The sequence below is a fragment of the Micromys minutus genome, assembly GCF_963924665.1.
Source record: "Micromys minutus genome assembly, chromosome: 1".
Taxonomy (NCBI): Eukaryota; Metazoa; Chordata; class Mammalia; order Rodentia; family Muridae; genus Micromys; species Micromys minutus.
The window spans coordinates 211,850,556-211,870,107 of record NC_137969.1 but is presented as its reverse complement, the minus strand read 5'-3'; the positions used below and the strand labels follow the sequence as shown (position 1 = coordinate 211,870,107).

At 34.8% G+C, this 19,552-nt stretch overlaps 1 protein-coding gene across 2 annotated transcripts in view; it reads left to right on the top strand.

Annotated features, from left to right (window-relative positions):
* Positions 1-19,552, top strand: part of MDGA2 (MAM domain containing glycosylphosphatidylinositol anchor 2) — a gene marked incomplete at both ends in the record, with an annotated part of 768,432 nt that overhangs the window by 711,101 nt on the left and 37,779 nt on the right. The gene's annotated exons all lie outside the window — the stretch shown is intronic.

Sequence of the window (19,552 nt, the reverse complement as noted above, 5' to 3'; positions counted from 1 at the left end):
ATGAAATGTAGATCAAAGGTTTTGTGGCTGGGTTGGTGTCTGCCTTTCTCTTTGAGTAACCTGTGAAGTGCCTTCCTGCCCCAAAGAGACTAGAATATAGTGGTGGAGGCTCCACATAGGCATCAGCTTAAGTTCTACATGTTCTATGTTGGTATCAATTTGTTCAGCAAGATGTTGTCCTCAGCAATGGGGGTCTGCTGTTTGTTTGCCTAAGAACAATCCTTTGTCTTGATAACAGGCTGGATTGTTTGGGGGATTTCTATGGGAACCCCTTGTCCAACAATTCAATCAAATGCAGCTCACCAGTGGAAGCCTCACCTGGAGATGAGAGATGGCCAGCTGGGGTCCTGTATCCCCATTTTAAGGAGTCATGGGGTCTTTATATATTTCAGGAAGTTTTCACTGCTCTAAGTTTCCACTATCTTGAAACACATCCAAACTCCAGACATCTCCCTAACATACTCTCTGTCCATCCCATATCCCACCTCATACCTGACCCCCAACCACCCTTATTCCACCTGTTAAACTATTCTGTTTCACCATTCCAAGAAGGTCCATGCTTTCCTTTCACACCCTTCTTTCATAACCTAACCTTTCTGCCATTTTGTCCTACTGATGGTATCCTTTTCCTTACAGAAGAATTTTACTGTCCTCAGTCCCATTTTGATTGTTCATCTGAATGCCTGTACCATCAGTGTTCTGCTCGGAAGGTGCTCTCCTGGGCCAGTGAGCTCAAGCCTATTCTCTACTCTCTCAGTTGTCAGGTTCAGTGTACCTGGTTTTATGGTGATGTCTTTGATCCTCTTAAACTTGAGTTTTGTAGAAGACAATAAGTATTGATCTGTTTGCATTCTTCTACATTTATCCACCTAGTTTGACCAGCACCATTTATTAAAAATGTCTTTCTTTTTTGTTCTCTCTTACAACTTTATTTTTTTTAAAGAGGGATACATATACAGATTTTAAAGACATTTTAGCATAACACTATATAAATATATTTTTGTGAGTATTTAATTTTTTAGAGGTTTGATACCATGCATTGAAATCCCACTAGTTACCATAAGCATAAAGTACACATAGGACAGAAAACTGTCTTTCTGATTGACCTTATATATATTATAGAACATTTTGATCCATCAATAGTTTTCACTGTATCAAACCAGAGTAATTACATCAAGAATATTTATCATTTCTTTGTGTTAACATTTAAAACCTTACCTTTTTTTATTTTGACAAATACATTAACAATAATTTGTTTATTGCACAATAATGCAGGAATATGTTATTTTTCCTACTAACATTTAATTTCTACAGATTGAAAATAATATTTTCAATGTGATTTGTATTTGATCACTCTGATTAAAAGAACATAAAAAATTTCTATAAGTAATTAATTTTATTTTAACAAAACCTAACTCCCTTTTAAGCCATTTTCATGAATTTCACTTCCATGATAGTAAATAATGTCCTTGTTTTATTATAGAAGCATGCTTACAATATCAAAGCCACATTGCACCTTCAAAGGCCATATTTTGTTGAATGTAGCCACTAGTAGGTTTCCCATGGCTTGGTGGATGACTCCACACCTATGTGTATATGGACAGCATTAATTAGACTTGGTAGGTAAAGCCAGTCAGACAGTCAGACAGTCAGTCAGTCAGACAGACAGACAGACAAAGATTTAAAGGTAGATGTGATGGAGAATCTTGAGAGACTTTGGATGAGAAGTCATTGCTGTATTGGATGTGAAGAAGATACACTGGGTACATGAATGAATATTTTGAAGAATATGTAAAAAATTAAAATGAAAAAACAATGATATTTATAGTGAAGGAGAAGAACATGGGCATGATATTTAACATCCCATCTAGAACCTTTAATATGGAGTCTATTCCAGTACTTTAAAGGCCACCAAGTGCCAAGCAAGTGTTCTTTAATATATGTGTTCATTAATGTTGTTTTGTGGTAACTGTAATAATCATTTGTAAGACCGAGCTATTTTACATTGCATTACTAGTGTAGATAAAGAGTAACATATATACCATGTTCTAGAAATTCCTGGTGGATAGGGCATTTGTTAAGTTCATTTTAGTAAATTAATGATGAAGGAAGATGAATTAAATTCCACTATTTGTGTTTTCTTTGGTATTAGTAAGTTAAAAATACACCGTGATAACATTCTAAACATTTCAAAGTGGAAGTCTTATAGGCATTTTTGAAAAAACAGAATTAAAATTGATTTTTAAATAAGCACATTCATGAATATGAATACCTTATATTTCCCTTACATTGGTATATAGCTTTCAGAAAACCTTTTCTTGTAAGCAAGGAGAAGGCATCGATGAACAATGTTGTCTTGCATATTCTGTGGTGGTTGTGAGTGAGGATGAGCAAGGCACCAGTCCTGCTGTTATTAGGTTCAGTGCCATGTTATATGCAGTTACTGCTTACAAGTCTTCAGCTCCCAAAGGCTACATTGTTCCTTATTAGGAGTAACAAGGTCCTTATATGAGCCACAGTTTGTTATTTGAAGTTTACTGCAAGGTTGGTAATACTTCTTGTATCAAGGTTGGTGTTCCAAGACCATTTTGATAAATTGTCAGATGATGTCATCAACTCAGCTCTAGTCCTGATTATAGGTAACTAATGCACAGAGACAGAAGTGACTAGTGCTGTCTAAGGTGGCCAAGAAAATAGATGGCATTACAAATCGGGGAAAATGTATTTGCAGTAGCATAGAAGTGCAGCATTCAGGATTTTGTTCCACTTAGTCACTGTGCTGTTATTTCCAATGCCAAGTGCTGAGTTTGACAAAAAGAACTGTAAATCTTGTTTGTGTGAAGAATTGTAGCTATTCAGTTACTTTGGTTTGATTTTCTTCCTTTTTCATAGTTTAAAACATCTTGCTACTGTTTGTAAGCAATGATATTATTGAGAAACTTGTGTTTGTATGTATATATTAACTAGCTATCGCAAACAAGTTATTTAACAACCAAAGAGTGAAAATTGGCACACACACACACACATATATGTATATATTCATACACACACACACACACACACACACACACATTCTTCTCACCCTGATACATGCCTTCTAGTTTTTTCCAAAAATTTTAAAATAAAGGATTTCTATATTAATGAAGAGTTATTTTCAAATAATGTAAACTCAGAATAGACAATATAGAATTGTGCATGGAGGCACATTGGATCCTTCTAGCATCAACCCCAATTTAAAGTACTGTACAAACTAAATACATTACAAAACAAGCAAACCAAAAGCACCAAAAATTTCACAGTGGTCCAAGCTTCAGCGTGTCATCAGGACTTTCCAGTTGTATACCTGCTCATGCTTTCTGTGTGTGTGCTTGTTTGTACAACATCGTATCTGTAAAATAACACATATGTTGAGTTTTGTAAAACTGCAGGTCAAGACACCCTGGTGTAGTATTACGTATAGGCTAACTTATGTTGCCTAATTTTATCCACATTCATATCCAGCTTGGAAAAGCACCAATTTTCTCACCATCTCTATAAGAAGCTCTAATTTTAACTATTATCCAAATGAAATAATGACCGTAGATGCTGGTGAGGGTGTGAAGAAAGAGGAACACTCCTCCACTGTTGGTGGGGTTGTAAACTGGTACACCACTCTGGAAATCAGTCTGGAGATTCCTCAGAAAACTGGACCTGAATACCCAGTTATTCCACTTCTGAGCATATACCCCAAAGATGCTCTAACATACAATAAGAACACATGCTCCAGCATGTTCATAGCAGCCTTATTTATAGATAGCCAGAAACTGGAAAGAACCCCGATGTCCTTCAGTAGATGAATGGATACAAAAATTGTGGTATATTTACACAATGGAGTACTACTCAGCCATCAGAAACAATAACTTTATGAAATTCTTAAAAAAATGGATGCATCTAGAAAATATCATCCTGAGTGAGGTAACCCAGTCACAAAAGAACAGACATAATATGCCGTCATTAATAATTGGATACTAACCCCAGAAAGCTCTGAATACCCAAGAAACAACTCACAGACCATATGAGGCTCAAAAAAAAAAAAAAAAAAAAGGTAAAAAGGTGGAATCCTCAGTCCTTCTTTGAAAAAAAGAAGTGTATAGCAGCCTCTCAGAATGGAGTACACTTAGACTTTAAATCATTAATCACTCAAGAGCTAAGAAGATAGCCTTATGGCAATTTTTGGTAGTTAAAAATAGTTGTTTAATCTTTACACACCAAGAAAACTTTGACTATTTCCATGATAATTTTTGTTTTACATGTACTTTATGCTCATTGTAACTTGTAAGATTTCAATGCATACTATCAAACCTTTAAAAAAAAACAAGTACCGACAAAAATATATTCATATAGTTTTATGCAAAATGCTTTAAAAAATCTGTACATGTATCTCCTTTTTATAAATAAAGTTGTAAAAGAACAAAACATAGAGAGAGAGAGAGAGAGAGAGAGAGAGAGAGTCAGACAGACAGAGAGATACAGACAGAGAGAGACAGAGAGTCAGGGAAATACAAATTAAATTACTCTACAATGTAGCCAGCTCCTGGCACTGAGCCAGGCTGGAATCCTGCCCATGCCCTTTTCTGCTCATTTAGGAAAACCTTGGTTATAGTTTTGGGATAATTCTTTACACCTCAACATTTTGTGGAGAGAAACTGGAGAGAAGATTCTCTCTGACTGCCAATTTGCCTGTAAGTGTTGTTATTCACATGTGACCTTTTACCTGAGGTGGTCACTTGTTCATTTGTTTTTAGAAGGAAAAGTCTGAATAATGACTGATTTACACAATGACTAGAAAAACAAAACACTCTCTGCTAATGTGTCTCCTGTTTGCAACATGACCTTTTTCCATTAGGAGCTGCAATTTTCCCCGAATGACTGTCAATCTTGTTTTATGATATCTCTGCAATAGGCTTTGGAAAGAATAAAGAATCCTGTTGTATTTCCTTCTATTTCTTGAGAAATGCATTATGGACAAATAAAGCTTACTTTTGGTTATACTGCACTAATTTTTTTACACTGTGTTGATGCTGTTTTATGATTCCATCTGTTTAATTAGAATGATTCACACTCTTCATTGTTACTAGTGTTTGACCTTGATAAAATCTATCATTTTCTGAAAATGCTTTGTCTCAGTCCAGTCTCATGGTCTTGCCTTCAAGTATTTGCTTTTATTCTCTTTCTTTCTCTGTCTTCTTTCATCTTTATTCTTTAAAGAAACTATTATATATATATATATATATATATATATATATATATATATATATATATGTATGTATATATATATATATATATATATATATATATATATATATCTGTGCTTATTGTTACTTTGCAATGTTTATTAAATAATTAAGATATAAGAAAATAGGTAAAATTGTTAAGTCCGAGCATTACCTGTACATTGGAAAAAAGCTTTATCTAGGAGGCTTCTCAAATTGTAGACTTCTAGGTCCTATCCTACTGCTTTGGAAGCTTGATTCTCCTGCAGTGTCACCCAAAGAAATGAAAGGGCATTGAGGATCCTGTTGATTAGGCTAGAAAGAGCCTCCCTCTAATTCATTACTTATATCTATTCATCAATGAACACTGATCATTTTAACTCCTGAATGGCCCTTAAATGCTTTCATCTTTGTTGTTCTCTATAAACATCATCATTCCATAATTTTTACCAGATTCTTTCTGAATAAACTTATACTTTTTAAAAATTTATACTTTTTTAAAACTCTATGGTTTTTTAAAAACAAATTATACAAATTGTATAAATTAAGAATTCTGGCATATGTTTTGAAAATTACCTCCATGAATTTATCACTGACTTTGTAACTGTAATGCTTTAAAAAGGATGAAACTTTAATTATTCTCATGTCTATGGAATGTGCAAAAGCTAGCATATTTAAATATATTAAAATTCTCAAGTATTTACTTTTAATACTTAAATGTTTTTTTCTGAAGAAAATTAAGGACTGAAACATATTTCTGAAATCTTATATTAGTTACAATAAAGTGATAAGGATTTTATTAACTAAAGTACCATTTAAAAATTATGGTGTTATTCAGTAGTAAATCACTTGCCTGTCATGCATATGACTGAAGGTAAAGTCTCAGCACAGGAAATAAAATATAGTAGAAATATTTGAATTTAGAAAAATTTAACTGACAATGATATTTGATTGTATATTTATAAATTACAAATATATTATTCTGGTAAAGAATAATTTAGATACTAATTTTATGTAAGGATCAATATGGCTAGAATATGGAGTTTTCTAAAACTATTCAAAATGTTTGTATCACTCAATGTTGCAAATATCAATTTATTTAATAACATGTAGAGGCACATAAATATTTACCTAAATAAAACTTGATAAGACATTAGTATTTCCTTAGTCCCCACTGAAAGGCTAATAAATATTTTTAAAAATTATCACTTGAAAAAATATGAAATTAGTCTTATATGATGAGAAGGGCATGTTGTATCTGTGTAAAGATCAGCCACAGTAAATGATCAGTTTTTAAAATTTTAATACATAAATGTTTTTACTTTTATTTTTGATTGTGTAATGGGATTATGTTATACAAGTCTAGAAAGATGGCTCAGCAGATAAGTGAACTTGTTAAGCAAGTATTCTGAGTTTAAATCTCCAGTACCCCTGTAAAAGGCTTGCATTTTGATGCCCCGACCACTCTCAAGAGCCAGGTCCAGAAACAGGAAAACTGGGGTTGTTAGCTGCCAGCCTACCTCCAGATTTACTGAGTAATGTAATGTCACAGAAATAAGGCAAACAGTTACAGAGAAGGAACTCTAATACAATCCTTCGGCCTCTGCATGCACCAGTACATACACATTTGTATGCATCACACCTATGTTATGTAAGAAAAATTAGGCATAGAAACAGAGAAAGTCAATCTCAACAGGCTGAGACTGCTTTATTTGAACAGTGAGGGGTCTCAATCTTTTCAAAGGATGGGAGTTGAATACTCTTAGAGTGTTTAGGAGATACACACACACACACACACACACATACACACACATACACATACACACCTAGATATAAGTATGTTACAGTTGCTTTTTATGAGCTAACTGGAACAGAATAGGCTAGTTTTGATATGCAGACATATATCGATCATTTAGGTGGAGTGGAAGTCCGGCTGAGAATAAGCCATTTCCTCTGGCTAGGTGCTATTGTCTAGAACATCCCGACTCAATTTCTCATGACCTGAGGCTATTATCCAGTGTAATGCACATGCACACACAAACACAAAAAATACAAATATACATTAAATGCCATTATGTCTGTAGGTACAAATAGCTTAAATATTTTGATGCTTTTTATTTAATAAAATGTTATAATGAGGAATCTTATCAGCTCAAAACTTCTGAGAATCTTGATACTCTCTAAATCTCAGATTTATTTCTCTTGAAAACTAATTCATTATGGGAATATATATCTCAGACCCACACAAGTTGAATATCTTGTGTGAATTGCTCTGTGGAGAAATAATAAATGCTGTTTTTCAACCTTGACATTAAAGGTTCTTATAGAATCCTGTCTACCTCTTTAAATCATCTAAGCTCAACAAAGAGAAAGATGTATCTTGGGTCACTCATTCACATGACGCTAAGCATGAGGCCAATCATGACTTCACATGAGTCACATTCTGCAGTTTCCACCAGCTGACTCTGACAGTCTGCACACAAAGAAGGAACAAGCATTCATGCATTTTGTCCATTGTATTATAGTACTGGACAATTGCTAAGTGCAAGATTGTGTTATTTTTACCTTGATATATCTTAATGGCCATTTTTTAACTAAGCTATAAATGAAAGACAATATTAATAAATGATAATGTGAATTAGGAAAACTATAAAAGTGTTTCTGCAGTGTACATAGATGAACTGTACCATCTGTTAGCATTACCGTGTCTTACATTTGAAGTAGGAAATGAGTGTATAGATCTAAAAGAAACAAAATACAGAGGTGTCGATGAAGTAGACGGCTGTTTCTTTATTTACATGACAGCCACAGCTCACTGAGCATGCTCCTGCATGGGAACATCCGTAAGGTGAGGTTGATTCTTGATTTTTGGTTTTATTTTCTATGCTGTTTTAATTGTTGTGGACCTGACTTCTAGTGACTAAATTTGCTTGATGAATAGAGAGCACCAGGCTAGAATTAATAATACAACCAAAGCATTAAAAACACAAATCATAGAAACAATTCCACAAAACAGAAGAGCTCACATCCAGCTGTGTCTGCATTCTCCACTGGCCTTTCAGAAATGTCATACAATATCTCCATTCGTGTACATGCTTTCCACAAAGGGCCCGGAGAACAGGAATGGGCTAACCACATTTACTCATATAACATAAGCAATAAATAATTACTGAGTCTCCTCAGTCATAAAAAAAATCTACCAAAATTGTGATGTTATATTTCAGATAATTTTTAAGTTCTTTTGTTTGTTTTTTTTTTTAATTCTTCAAAATTTTTTACAGTCTAGTCTTTATCCACCTTCTGGTTCACCCTCTGACTGTTCCTCATCCCATACATCCTCTTCCCCATCTCCAAGAAGAGGTCACAATTTCCTCACCCTTCCACCCCAACTCCACCAGAACTCCCCACTCCCTGCAGCCTCAAGTTTCTTGAGGGTTAGGTGAAACTTCTCTCATTGAGTCAAGACCCAACAGTCCTCTGCTGGATATGGGTTGGAACCTCATAGCTTGTGTATGTTGCTTTGTTGGTGGCTCAGTGTCTAAACAAACGTGGGTGTCCGGGTTAGTTGAATACTGCTGGTCTTCCTATAAGATTGCCCTCCTCCATAGCTTCTTCCAGCTTTTCCCTAATTCAACTACAGGGTTCAGCAGATTCTGTCCATTGGTTGGTGTCAATATCCACATTTGACTCATGCAGCTTCTTCTTGGGCCTTTGGGAGGGCAGTCATGATGGGCTCCTGTTTGTAAACACACCGTAGCATTAGTAACAGTGTCAGATGTTGGAGCCTCCGCTTGAGCTGGATCCCAATTTGGGTCTGTCACAGGTCTTCCTTTCCCTCAGGCTCTTCTCCATTTTTGATCCTGCAGTTCTTTCAGACAGGAACAATTCTGGGTCATTGTTTTTGACTGGGATGACTGCACTTGATATCCTTTCTTTCTACTGAAGGTAGGAACTGGACAGCGTTCCCTCTCCCATTGTAGGATATTTCATCTAAGGTCCTTTCCTTTGAGTCCTGAGATTTTCTCACCTCCCAGGTCTCTGGTATTTTCTGGAAGGTTCCCCCCTCTTCCTACCTCCTGAGGTTGCCTGTTTTAATTTTTTCTGCTTCTCCTCAGGGCTTCGGTTCTATTTCTCCATCCCCATAACTGATCGTGTTTTCTTGTTCCCCTTCCTGTCCTCTTTCCTACTCTGGTCCCTCCCCACACACACTCCCATTGCTTTCTTCTTCCTCTCAAGTGGGATTGAGACTTCCTCCAGTGGGCCCTTTGGCTTGTTAACCTTCTTGAGTTCTGTGGATTGTATCCTGGGTATTCTCTACTTTTTTTTTTTTTTTTTTGGCTAATATCAACTTATTAGTTAGTACATGCCATCCATGTCCTTTGGGGCCTGAGTTACCACACTCAGGATAATATTTTCTAGTTCCATCCATTTGCCTGAAAAACTCATGATATCTTCATTTTTAATAGCTCAGTAGTATCCCATTGTGTAAATGAACCACATTTTCTGCATTTATTATTCTGCTGTGGAACATCTGGGTTTTTTCCAGCATAGTGGAACACATGTCCTTTAGGCATGGTGGGACATCTTCATAGTATATGCCCAAGGGTGGTATAGCTGGGTCTTCAGGTAGACCTATTTCCAATTTTCTGAGGAACCTCCAGATGGATCTCCAGAGTGGTTACACCAGCTTGCAATCCCACCAGCAATGGAGGAGTGTTCCTCTCTACATTGTCACCAACATCTGCTCTTACCTGAATTTTAAGTTTTCTCTGTTCCAAGAAAAAGAACACAGAACTTGACACTGTATAAAAATTTGCTGAGAGTATTTTATAGGAGACTTTATGTTCTGTGTATTCTATGTTTACTTCCTGGTTTAAGATACAGATTGCACACAAAGATAGCTCATATTGATTTAATGGCTTATTCATCGTGGAAACCTAAGTTAGATAGCTTTTGGAAGATTATAAATGATTATCAGCCAGTGCTGTTTGGTGGTTTCTAAGAACAGAAATAATGGTGATATTTTAAACCCAAAATTCAGTAAGTAATGCTAATTTCTATTTCAATACTCATATAGCCTCTTTTTTTATTGTTTTCTAAGCTAACTCCATACATTTCAGTTGTTATCATGTTGCCCACTGAAGAAAAATAGTATATGATATCATATTTAAATTTACAATGTATCTGTTCATTTCACTTTATAAAAACATACTAAGCTGAAGTTGCTCCAGATGAATGAATGCCATGTTAAATTCAAGAGATTATTTTTTCATTACTATCAAGCCAAAGCAGTTTAGCTACTCTTAGCAGATAACCCTGACCTAGTTAGAGAAATCTTCTGAAGTAAATTGATACATAGTAGGTATTTAATAATATTGGCCAATATGTAGTAATAATAATTCATGAGGAACAAAAAAAACCGTAAAAAATTGCACAAAAGAGAGGAGCCTTGAGCCAAAATTTGTTTTAATATAACATAGCTATATATCTTTTAATATATCTTTTCTTTTTATCCCTAATTGTACTATTTTAGTTACTTAGAAAAAGTTATATAGAGAAACAATAATCTATAAAATTTAATGAAGTTGGTTGAATATAATATTGATACAATTTAAAGGTAGTTAATAGCTACAACGTTATTTTTTATGTTAAATTAACTAATCATTGAGATACACAGGATATTCCTTACCTTATTAAATGTAATCCATAGGTATTGGCTGTGTTTAAATTATTCTGGACAACTTCTCTAATCTTTAAGCTATCATGTTGCATCTGGGAATTAATTTAAAATCTGTAGATGAGCATTGCAGAATGTAAAGAACTCACCTTGTTCCTAGCCCTTCAGCTATGTTTTAGCTATTTTAGAAGGACGAGCTTTGTTCAGGGTTTCAAAGGCTCATTGTTCAAAGGTGTGTTCTGATTTTTGTTTTCATTTTCATAGAGCTACAATCTTAACTATGTTATAACAACTTTAATCTATGTTGAAAGTTTTGAGATGTATGTAGTTTTTCTTTTCCTTAATCTCTTTTTTCTTTCCATTTTTATTATCTCTGAATAAGGACAGTCTACCTAGCTGTCACAGAAGTCTGTTCTGAATGAGTAATATGTAGTACTTTCTCTCCTAAAAACATTATTGAAGATACTTTGCAAGTTTTGTATATTCTACTATGTTTCCTGGACTCTGCCTGCACAAAGTCTCACATTCCTCCAGATAGCAACCTCTTACTCAGAGAAACAGAGAAGGAAAACACATGACCTGCTAGGAAAAGTGAAGCCATGTGCCTTTTCAGGGCTGTCTTCATCTGAGGCTTGTCACTGTTTCTTGGTTTAATAATCAAGTCACTACTGCTGAAAGAAACGTAAATGAGGATTCTGAAATGAATTGTTGTCAGAACATTGAAATTCAGGTTCACAGTAACTCTCTTCACAAGTTTAAGAATTTTCTTTTGGGGATGGAGAAAAGGCTAAGGATAAAGGTAAGGCGGTCTTCCCTGCATCTCCCAGAGAGGTCTAGTCTTGCATTGGAAGGTCTGGATCCTGCACTGGGAGGGGATGTTTGGAAGCATTATAGAGCAGATAAAGTCAGATCTGGAAGCAATGGGACCTGGTATGCCCTGTCACACTGGTGTTCGAAATGCTGATAGAATATTGAAAATGCCCCGAATAAAGGCTGACATACCATTGTTCACACAGGACCTGTGGTTAACTTTAAAAAACCAAGGATTTCTGAACAAGGACCAAGACAAGTCCAGCTACATAAAGAAATGGATTCTACATTCTAGACTAGGAGCAGAAAGTGCAGATGAAGTGGACTGTGGAGCAGTGGTTCCCAACCTGTTGATTGCTACTCCTGCGGAGTCACATATCAGATATTCTACATATCAGAAGTTCACATTACTGTCATAACAGTATCATAACTACAGTTAAGTAGTAGCATATAACCAAAATAATCTTATAATCTTCTACAATATGAGGAACTGTATTAAAGGGTTGTGACATTAGGAGAACCGCTGTCCTAGAGAATAGCAATGGTATAGGGAAATGACCTCAAGATGAGCTTCATGCAGCTCCTACTGTCCCAGATTACTCACTTCTCTGGCGTACTCAGTCCTCAGCACAACTGAGTACATAACTTTAATTCCAAACCTTAAATCTACTAAAATTCACTTGTTATAGCATGAGTTAATTATATGTTATCAGGTATAAAGTAAAAAATGAGTTCTAGAAACATCAAAATATTCCTGTTTGAGAAATTTGGAACAGAATTCACGTTTTTCTAATTGCCTTTGAACATAGCTTTCTGGTTCTCCTCAATTTCATGATGTGACAGTTTTCTGAATCTCAAACTATGGGACTAAAATGTTTAGGTATTACTTATATTGAAGGTAAATCATTTCACTAACCAGAATGTTATGTTTATACCTTCTTATAATAGTGAAAGAGACTTGTTGACACATAGAGAGAGTTAACATCACTTACTAGTTAATGTTCGCTAAGCTGATTTACTCATACCAAAGCAGCATTACACCTTTGAATTCTGAGTTAAATATGGATCCCTAATGCTTTTGAAACTGTATTTTTATTGTCATCCAATACCTATTGAAAGCCATAGATAGTGTCAACCTGACAATGGCCTATTACATTGATGGCAATGGAAATGCAGTGAGCAGAAGTAGACGTTACTCTCATTCCTCAAGAGATGATGGGAATTTTAATCAGCAAATTTGGATGCTTTCTATTGAGAAGCTAAGCATAAATCAGCCCATCAAGAAGAAGTGGGCTTCATGGAATGCTATTTAACTATAAAATAAAAGTAATAGTCAGGCTACCAAAAGAGCCGTGATAGACAAAAACGAATAGAAGATCTTGCCAAGGTTGAAGAGGGTTTAAATTTATTTCCAATAGTTTATGAGAAGTAACTCTCAGTAAGAAGAGTTCCTGTAAAAGTTCTTCTCTATTACAAGATGTAGCTAAAAAAATTAAAAATAAAAAATAAGAGTAAAGCCAAACAAACAAAAGTATCTTCAAAATCCATGACATTTATCTTTTATTTGAGACAATAAAAATGTGGCACATGTGCAAAGCAGAAAATAAGAGGATGCAACTCAATATTATTGTATTGGCTAAAATAAGCCAGTCTCATGAAAACAAAGGCTGGGTCTTTACCCTCATATATAGATACTCTAGGGCTAAAAATTTAAAAGTGGGAATATACATGAGAAAGAGGCATCGGGGCATGAGAATGGATGAATAGGAAAGACTGACAAGACGGATGAGTATAACCAAGGCACATGCATGGACGGAAACACCATAATGGAAACATTGTATCATCAGCATATGAGAACAATAGATCAGGAAATTATTTGCAGCCACAAAATAACATCTAAGAGACTTATTCTATGGATAATGATATGGATGTATGAATTAGGCTCTGTAATGTTCATATTTTTACCACCCATTATTGTATTCCCTTGCAGAATGATGTGCACACAGCAGTTCCTATGGAAGGAAGTGTCAGGCTTTCTTGCAGCTGGTCACATTAAAATAAGAGTAATGGTGATATGCATTTGCCCTGTATTTAGTTATAAAGTACCCAGTGTTCCCCATTAGTTCTCCCTCATCCAGTACTTGCAGTGGGTTCATGAGAGCGCTGATAGAGATTCACCGTCCAGATGGAACAACAAAGAAATGGCTGAATGATTTCATTTTCCACTTTCACTGTTGTCTGTTACAGACATTATATCTAAGATGCTTAAAGTATCTAATTTTCTTCTGTTGAAAATTAAAGGAAGCATTTAAAGTGTTTTTTTTTTCCTCCTCATACCTTTCTAGCAATAGCTATTTAATTATCCCATGTGGTAAAAATTAAATAAAAAATAAAACCACATTTTTAAATAAAAAAATTAGCCACATTGTGGGGACTTTGGGGCATCAGCTAGCTCTAAGTTATGCAAAAGGAACATATCTATTAGGAAAGAGGAAATGGATTTTTAAATTGACATGAAAAAGCATTTTAACACTTGAGTTCCTCAGCACACAGGGGCGACAAATTGGGGATGTTGTCTATATTTATGGTCTGGATCCCTTGTTTCCAATTGCTTGGTGGTGGTTTTATTCTTAGTAAGTGGGTGTAATTGTGCATTCATGTGTACCTGAAAACAATGCTTTCAGTCTTCCATCTGTATATTTTGCACAGCTAGCTGATATGCAATACATAGTATTCAATTGCTTATGCTTTCAATTACTGAAATGTATACTTTCATCATAGCTTTAAATTAAAGGCTTGGAGCAAAAGGTATTGCATTTTTTAATACACATGTGAAGTTATATGCTTTGTAGTTTATCACAACGTTGATGTAGCACCACTAGCTGAAACACTTGAACAGAATCTTCATTGTATCTACAAAATACCTATTGAGTCTCCCTCTGTATGTGCTACATATCAGGGTCCTCTGAAGCGTGCATGTCCAGAGAACTGTACCTGTATCAACTATTCTCTCTTGATAATAGCAAAATATTTGCTTTTATACATTTATTAGAAAGTTGATTTTATCTACCTTTTGAAATAATTTTACTTTTGCATTTAGCTCAGACATATTAAACTTAAAATCTAGAGAGAGTAGAATTGTTGTATACATTAGGCTATTGTAAAGAAACTGCAGTCTCTAGAGATACTTTAGGGATGGCCTATAATTTTATTATTATTTATTGTTTACTTATGCTTATACTAATTTTTATGTCCCTAATGTTTGAATATTCCTGTCACTAAGTATGGGAATTCACATGTTAAAAACTGTAACATTTTTAATTCCATGGCCATGTAAACTTGGACCAGTTTACATATCCAACAGGGCTACATGCTTGCAAGACAAAGTTTTACAAATATGTGTTTCTGCATGTCATGTGTGGACAGACACACTTTGTCATTTTATTATGTCTATTTTTAAGTTCACACAAACAGCAAACTTCCTTAGGGAATAATTTTCCTTTCTGAAATAGAGGGAAGATTTGATGTCCATGGTGATAGAGATATAAATATGTTGAACCAGTTTGGTTGCTGTCAGTTATAGGATGTAAGGATTTTAAAGCTCAGGGTCCCTTAGATGCACCAAGGTATATATGCCATCAACTTGGTGATTTCTTATCTCACATGATGCGGAGCTAAAAGAAACCAAGGCTGTCAGATAACTTATCACAGATGTCTACTTTGTTATAAGTCCTCCACAGCCTGAATGTGGTCCAGAGTTCTGTGTGAATCCTCAACACCTTTACTGCCTCATTTGTTCATGAGGTGACCTCATACTCGCTTTTCTTCCTTGCTCATGGGTTCAGACCTTCTCAAAGTTTCTTACTGTCTTATAGTGGCACCAAACTTTAACACTGCTAAACTTTTAATGTTTGATTCTACCTGATTATGTGAAATAATATGAAATTAATTTCTATTTCATTGATTCATTGTGAAGTCTTAGCTTTCCCTAATTAATTACTCATTGGAGTTTCTTCATCTGTGAAATAGCTATTATCTGAGTAATTTTGCTACTCAACTCTGTTTCTTGTTTACGAATAGGCATTTTTAATATACTCAGGTTATCTCTGTGTAGAACAGTTATTAAAAGTTCGGGCTTAGACATCCCTCTAATGGAGAATAATAATGACAGCAAACTTACAAAATGTACAATTTTATTAATACTTTTTAGAGTTGTGATCATAGTTACCGCTACTGTTCTCCCACTATGCTCACAAGTCCACACCTAGCCCCAAATCCTCCCAATTAAAAGGTGTGGTTTAGACCTACCAGGGGCTACAACCTTAAAGAACAACAGACTCCCCTCCTAGCTCTCAGTTGTCCACCATTCCTTGTCAGTGGGGGGAGGGTAACTGTAAATTTCTTCACCATCCATATTGGAAGTTTGACTTTTGTGGGTTCTTGGGCAGACAACCCCAAAGCTGCTGTGAATTCATGGGTTCAGAGGCTTGGTCATTTCCAGAATACACTGTTTTCTTTTGGTAACCTCCAATCTAAGGCTTTTACTCTTTTTCCCCTTTCTTCAATAGTCTCAGAGCCTTGAGAAGGGGCAGGACACAAAGATGTCCTATATGTGGCTGAGTACATTCCTTCAACACTCTCTGCACTTAATGTGCACTTTCTGCTTTAATCATAGTCACATTCATTATCTTCTATATTTTTCTTTTTTTATTATTCCTATGCATTCATTTATTAAATTTAAATATAACTACATCATTTTTTCTCTTCTCCTTTCCTCTCTCCCAGTCTTCCCACATACTTACGTTCTTGATATCTCTCTGACTCGTGGCCCTAGGGCCGCTTTTTAAATTTTTGTTACATGTGTGTGTATAAAATACATTTATTTTCATAATTACGTAAATACAATCTGATCTGTATGCATGATGTTAACTGTACACATATATTTTTCAGGGCTAAACATGTATGTATATTCAATTGATGTGTTATTCTCAGAATCTTTCAGTTGTCAAAGTGATTTTCTAGGATCGAGACCCTGTGGGATTTTTCTCTCCATTCTAATGTGCTTTTTGGTATCATCTTTGTTTGGATCTTCTAGAGGCATCCATGTTGGTGAGGCCTCACAGGTTTAGTTCCCTGACATTTCTAGGAGATGCAATCACACAAGAGACAGCTTGTTTTTTAAAGTTAAGTATATGACCCTCCGGAGACCTAATATGTATATAAACTATACGTTCTTTTATTCTCTGCACATATATCTTCCATAGCATTTTTTCCTCTCTTCTATGAAAGAGCTGTAAGAATTACACAAAACAGTTTCTTTTTAATGCCACCATTATGTTTATTGTTTTGAGAAACTTAGTGAGAAACACTAACAGCACACATGTTTGAGAATTTCACTTCCAGAAGTTTTAACAGTAAATGCATAACAGCAGTCAGAGTCCAAACTACATAGTTAAAACTCACCACGCTTCAGAGAACAAATTAGTATTTATATAAATATATATACATATATACATACACTTATATGAGTACACATATATGGTATATTAATATAATATGTGTATAAATGTGTATACATACAAGGAATCCATGCATATATTTGTACAGATACATAAGAGAGAAAGAATTACCATGTGAAAATCTAAAGAAGCATGGATATCCATGTTAGTAGGTCGAAATTCTACTCCTAAGAAAATTGTTGCCCTCACCTATTCACCATCAAGGCAAAACTGAACTTTGATTCTTAACACTTTGAAGAAACTAATGGATATCTAAGACCAGTTGGTGACTAGGGAATTTTCTCCACCATTGTGTGAGCTATCAAAGATTTCAAAGTCAAAGGACTGAATGGCACTGATAGATGCCCTTAGGAGCATGTCAGAACAAAGGTACATCTCTAAAATACTACATCTTTGCTTTTAGCCCCAAATAACACCTACCGAGTAGGACACTTTTAAAGCACATGATCAGCACATTAAAAAATATCTATATCCAGGATATTTTACCAAAAACAAGAGTATATGTAATATAGTTCAGATATGGACAGTAGCAAACACTATTATAAATAAACTATGCCTATTACATATCATTTGCCTATGATCCATATATGAACTCATATATTGAGGATTGGGTAAGCCAGCAAAATATATTAAAATAAAACAAAACACAATTTCTTATAGTAAATTAATTAAAAATATATATCAAGAACTCTAATGAACTAGATTCAATTACTTAATTAAAAATTTGAAATATTTATAAAAGAGATTCATATGAGCTAGAAATAAAGAAGAGATATTATATGTGCAAAGAAATTTTAAATATTAGTACAAGAAAAAAGAGGGAGGCTAGAGAGATGGCTCAGCAGTTAAGAGCACTTACTTCCAGAGGTCCTAAGTTCAAATATCAGCAACTACATGGTGGCTCACAACTATCTGTAATGAGATCTGATGCCCTCTTCTGGTGTGTCTGAAGACAGCTACAGTACTTATATGTAATAAATAAATAAATTTTTAAAAAAAAAAAGAAAGAGAGAAGCGTCTCAGAGAGACTGAAAAATAACAAGTGGTTCTATATCTAAGCAGGGAAGAACACAATCTCAACAACTAAATGTTTTTTTATTTGTATTTGTTACTAGACAAGCCTCAATAATCTTTTCTCAGTTTGAGTTCCAAAATAAACAATTGCAATACTTAAGTTATTGATAAAGTATCTTATAGATTTGTGTTCAGTTTCACTCATAGAATTAATCCAGTTATTGTTTCTAGCCTATTAATAAGTTCATTATAAATATTGAAGCTTGTTCAATTTCTACATCTAAAAAGAAAAGGACATATTCTACTTTCTTCAGCTGAATATCTAACATTGAACAATTTTTGAATGTTGGGGGCCAAATTAAATTTAAAGTAGCATCACTGAAATTAATGAATTTGTTTCATGTATGAGTAATTTTTCTCAATTCATTGTCCTACCAGCTTGTTTTTAACACCAAAATGAGTTAGTTATAGTGACTGTTTATTGCTTTTGTTTTATTGTTGCTGTTAATGTTTGGGAGGGAACTTTTTTTATCTAAGGAAAAGTCTTTAATAAGATCTCATTTACTTTACTATTAATTTATGTAACTGTTCTATAAAATTGTCTCAGCAAAGCTGGAGCAGATACTTCAGGGATAGAGTGTAAAAGTAACTTTTATTCACCTGATACAATGGTCTTCTCAGAGGCTTATTGCTGAATAAGTTCACCCTTTCTACTTCTTTCTGAACTCTGGCTGGCTGGATCAAATCAGCTGTTCTGGCCCAAACTCCTCCAACTTCTCTCAGCAGCTTCTGACTTAATTGCTCTGTGTGGCCTCAAACTAACTCTGGTAATCTGTTCTAACCTTTTCTGATTCTCTACTTATTCTATTCTTTACCTCCACCTGTCTCTGTGAAACTGTCTTCTCCCTCTCTTTTTCTCCCTTCCCCTCTCCTCCCAGTCTCTCTGTGCTGCTCTCTTAAGTCATATCTCTCCTGTCAGTTCTTTAGAATGTTGGGCATATCTTATCTTTGACCCATTGTGTCAGATCTTTCTCTGATTAATCATTTTGTCTTCCCCTCAATTAGATGTCATTTTCAAACTTGGGTACTTGCTTCCACAAACTAAACTTATCTACATTGTTTGGGATTAAAGGTGTGTATCAAGGGCATGTCTGTTTACCAGCCAGATCATACTATATTCCAGGATATGTCTGCATTTTGGTCAGATAATATCTTTGGATATAATCCCTTGACAGAACAGCCATTTTGCTGGATTAAAATTTCTCCAAACAAAATACTTG